The sequence below is a fragment of the Hylobates moloch genome, unplaced genomic scaffold (genome assembly GCF_009828535.3).
Source record: "Hylobates moloch isolate HMO894 unplaced genomic scaffold, HMol_V3 SCAFFOLD_4315, whole genome shotgun sequence".
Lineage (NCBI taxonomy): Eukaryota > Metazoa > Chordata > Mammalia > Primates > Hylobatidae > Hylobates > Hylobates moloch.
In genome coordinates, this window is record NW_026656590.1 from 581 (window position 1) to 5,652 (window position 5,072).

At 44.4% G+C, this 5,072-nt stretch overlaps 1 long non-coding RNA gene across 1 annotated transcript; it reads right to left on the reverse strand.

Moving 5' to 3' along the window:
• Positions 1-824: 824 nt before the first annotated feature.
• LOC116465303 (uncharacterized) lies at positions 825-5,041 on the reverse strand. The gene is made up of 2 exons (XR_004247154.2): positions 2,152-5,041; positions 825-1,200 (listed from the first exon to the last, which is right to left on the reverse strand). It is a non-coding gene; the product is annotated as an uncharacterized LOC116465303 (long non-coding RNA).
• Positions 5,042-5,072: the final 31 nt, after the last annotated feature.

Genomic DNA, 5,072 nt, shown 5'->3' on the forward strand with positions numbered 1-5,072 from the left:
CAAGTAGCTGGGATTACAGGCATGTGCCACCAGGCCCAGGCAATTTTTTTGGTATTTTTAATAGAGACGGGGTTTCTCCATGTTGGCCAGGCGGGTCTCCAGCTCCTGGCCTCAAGTCATCTGCCTGTCTCGGTCCCCCAAAGTGCTGGGTCAAACCTCTTATACCCAGTAAAACAGCCTCACTGGGTCAATGGATATCATGTGGCTGCCTAACATTTTTACTTCATAAAAGGTCTTCCTGAGGCCATTTGAAAGTATGAATCCAAACACTCTATGAACAGGGCCACAGGTTTGCATGAGGCTTGTCAGTGGACCTCCAGGATGAAGACCAAAGTGATTGTGCAATCTCTAGTGGAATAATTGACACTTAAGATCTTATTTATTTATCAAAAGACTGCTGTGAGGTATGAATTCTTAACCCCAATTTGCAGAAACTGAGACTTTGCCTCACACCACAGAGCTAGGAAAAAGTGGGCATAAGATCCTCACCAAGTCTGACTTCCAAAGGAAGGTTTCAAAAGAAACCTCCTTGCTACCTGCCAAATCTCTGTAGAGCCAGCAGCCATGTTCACACATCAAACAGGACAATGACAATAGCACCAGGAATAGCTACTCCTGGTCAGATGCCCTCATGAGCTCAACTCTGCAGGATGGGGACACCGGCCCCTGCCTAGGGGAAAGGAATGGGGTTTGTAGGGGAAGCCCAGCCAGCCAAGCAACCAGAGATGGGAAAAACCCATTGGGAAGAACTTGCTTGCTCTAGCTGGGCTTTGCAAAACACAGGAAAAGATGAGTCTGCACAGACGGAAATGGTCTGGAATGGCTGAATGTTTCATGTAGAAATTTTATTTTATGATTAATACACTTGTGCCATTTCTTAGAATCATTTGCTTGTTTAATTCTAGTCTATCAAGTGATAATTTTGTTGATATTTAGAGGCTCCTCCTCTTGTTAATTTCTGTGGGATTTTTGGTTATATTTAATAAGGAAAATAATATGAAATGCCTAAGAAAAAAAAGAAACAAAGCCAATTATTCCTGAGAATGTTTAAATGTATTGAAGTACACTTGTTAATTGTTAGTATAGAACCTACATTTCATAATAGAAAACCTTGGACTTGCCAGGGGTAGCTGCTGGAATGAGGTGTTTGTCCAGTACATCCAGAACGTCGCCACAGATTAACTTTAGCTCAGTCTCAACCTGAAAAAATAAAAGTAAATTTAAAAAAATCAGATCGTTGAAGTCTAGAAATTCTGTAAATTATTACACATTCTGTACCTCTGTTTTTGTGGAAGAGAGCTTAGTGTTACAGAGAATTCTTTTCCCTCTCCAAACTCCCTTCTTCCCTTTTGACAGGAAAGCAGAGAAAAGCTGCCTGTCGGTTATCAAAAGTATCTTTTCCTTTCTCCACGCAATGAAGTGCTACACACACACACCACCCCCCACCCCAACACCCCCTCAGTCCAACTGCAGAATCACCAATGACTGAAACTAAACACCGATGCCACTTGGTAAATGCTGGTCAATTACATGACTGTTTCACAAGGTAGCAACTATTGTGTCCATTTACTTGGGAAAACAGAAGCTAAGACATTTGCTCAAAGACCATCCCCTTAAAAGAACTTAATAAGCAGAGCTAGGATTTGAAGCCAGGCAGGGTGCAAGGGACAGAACAAAATTCAAACCCAGGCAGTTTGCCTTCAGTACTTACATTCCTAACAACATTCAACAGGCAACCCTGGAGGGAAGGAGGAAGGGGGGGGAGGGGGGAGGGGGGGAGGGAGGGAGGGAGGGGAAGGCAACCGAAGATTAGGAATGTGGGTGCAAATAAATTCACTGGTTTGGTGGTCAGAAGTTGAAGGTGTTTCCAACCTACGGCTTCCATTTTCACTGTAAAATGGGATAAAACCAACTACAGCTATTGATACGGAAGCAGTGGGGTCACAGGTTTAAGAAGTATGATGATTTTGAAATAACAAAATATGATGGTTTTAAAAAATAAATCAAAACCAATGAAAGAGAACAGCTGGACAGTAACAAGGGTTGCTATAAACATTAAATGAGACATGTATGTAAAGTGCATGGAACTTTATAAATATTCACGTCCTTCTCCCCTCCTACCACCATCTTAAATGGATGAAACTGTCTTACTTATATTTGTATCATCTGTCATTGCCCGTACTTCATGTTCAATTGTTGTTGAATTGGTTCTCAATCTTCACACATAGTAGGTGAGATGCATTTTGTGAGTTGGACTGAATCCTTTCTGCAGAACTTTGCTGTTACTGTAAGAGGGGGTGCTGGTGCAGTGAGAAAAATGGTAGTTCTTGATACTAGACTAACTAAGCTTCAGAGAACCTGGATCCTCCGGCCAGGAAAAAGGATTGTGAACTTCGCATGTCATTCCGTCTGTCTCCAAGTCTCCATCTCCCTACCTGTTAAACTGGGATACGACACTCACCAAACCTACAAAGCAATAACCAACGTGACCGAAAAAGCTTTGTAAACAGTGTAGCATACAATCTCAAAGGCTGAACACATTGATGGAATCCTTTGGGGAGGTAATTTTTCACAGTATCAAGAACCATAAAAATGTTGAAACCTATTGACCTAGGCATCTCCTTCCCAGAAATATATCCTAGGACAAGGGTTTCCACCCTTTTTCTACCCATCCACCCAAAACAACCCCACGGATGGCACATTCCTAGGTTTTGGACTAACGCCTATTAAGCTAGGATGTGAATCACATACAATCCCTGTTTTGTTGCCACTCAACAAGATACATCCCAGTGAAGGAAGTTATTCTGGGAATCATCTGAATTAAGTAAATAATTCACCAAATGCCGTATTTCACTTATTAACAAATTGGTTGCAAGTTCCACAACCCATCGAGACAAGCATCCAAGACTTGGCATTCAAGTTGAGAACTGCCATCCTTATGAAATAACTCAAAGGAATGAAGAACTGCATATACCTATGAATTAGGCTGATCGGTAATAATGATAGTAACAACGTCAGCTCTTTCCTATCCATTCTCTCATTGCCTCCTCGTGAAAATCCTGTGTGGTGGACAGGAGGGATTTATACCTTCTGTTCTCCAGGTGGAACCATGGGTTTCTATTCACTCAAAATAATTTGACGGCCAACAGCCATGATGGATAGAGCCCTCTTATTTTTTTATTTCTTCCAAGAAAAGGGCGGGTATATGGGTACAGAACATGCAGGTTTGTTACATAGGTATACGTGTGCCATGGTGTTTTGCTGCACCTATTGATCCATCCTCTAAGTTCCCTCCCCTCACCCCCTACCCCCCAACAGGCCCTGGTGTGTGTTGTTCCCCTCTCTGTGTCCATATGTTCTCAATGTTCAACTCCACTTACGAGTGAGAACATGTGGTGTTTGGTTTTCTGTTCCTGTGTTAGTTGCTGAGGATGATGGCTTCCAGCTTCATCCATGTTCCTGCAAAGGGCATGATCTCATTCCTTTTTATGGCTATATAGTATTCCATGGTGTAGATCTACCATATTTTCTTCATCCAGTCTTTCATTGATGGGCATTTGGGTTGGTTCCATGTCTTTGCTATTGTAAACAGTGCTGCAATCAACATGTGTGCATGTGTCTTTCTAGTAGAATGAGTTACCTTCCTTTGGGTGTGTACTCAGTAATGGGATTGCTGGGTCAAATGGTATTTCTGCTTCTGGATCTTTGAGGAATCGCCATACTGTCTTCCGCAATGGTTGAACTAGTTTGCATTCCCACCAACAGTGTAAAAGTGTTCCTATTTCTCCACAGCCTCTACAGCATCTGTTGTTTCCTGACTTTTTATTTTTTTTTATTTTTTTTTGAGACGGAGTCTCGCTCTGTCACCCAAGCTGGAGTGCAGTGGCGCGATCTCGGCTCACTGCAAGCTCCGCCTCCCGGGTTCATGCCATTCTCCTGCCCCAGCCTCTCGGAGTAGCTGGGACTACAGGCGCCTGCCACCATGCCTGGCTAATTTTTTTGTATTTTTAGTAGAGACGGGGTTTCATCGTGTTAGCCAGGATGGTCTCGATCTCCTGACCTCGTGATCCACCCTCCTCGGCTTCCCAAAGTGCTGAGATTACAGGCGTGAGCCACCGCGCCCAGCCACCCCCAAGAACTTCTTATACAGCCACAGTGCGACAATCAAACCAGGAAATTGACATTGGTACAATACTCCTTTTTTCTTTTTTGAGACGGAGTCTTGCTCTGTCGCCCAGGCTGGAGTGCAGTGGCTCTCTCGGCTCACTGCAACCTCTGCCTCCTGGGTTCAAGGGATTCTCCTGCCTTAGCCTCTCAAGTAGCTTGAAGCACAGTTGCGTGCCACCATGCCTGGCTAATTTTTTGTATTTTTATTAGAGACAGGGTTTCACCGTGTTAGCCAGGGTGGTCTCGATCTCCTGACCTCGTGATCTGCCCGCCTCGGCCTCCCAAAGTGCTGGGATTACAGGCGTGAGCCACCGCGCCCGGCCACAATACTCTTAATGAAACTACAGCCCATATTAGGATTTCACCAGGGCTTAGAGCAATGTCTGGCACATAGTGAACCTTACACAGGTGATAAGGACGTCACTACCATGATGATGATGATGAGGAAGATGATAATGATGATGTTGGACTTTCTAGCACAGCCAGATTGATCTGGTGCCTATTTTCAGAGCATGCCCTGTTAGTTTCTATTTCTGAACCTTTTTTGGCCTTAACTCCAAGGAACTGAAAGCCAACATGGTTGCATGGACGGTGGGAAGCCGTGAGTAGCTTTGGAAGCCTGGGGGACCGGGTGCTAGTCTTTGCTTTCTGAAGATAACACCGCGTCAAGGACTGTTCACAGTGGGGACAGCCTGACAGCGCTTAAAAGGCACCAGAAGCGAATGAGAATCAGAATCATTGATGCGTCTGAGCATGTGCACAAAACAAACACGGTTCTCAGGACTCGCATCCCTTCACCCACTGAATTCCCACAACATCCCTAAGAGGGAAATAGTTCACCGATGAGACCGAGGCACAGAGCAGTTATGGCACGTCCCCGAGGTCACACAGAGCAGTTATGGCAC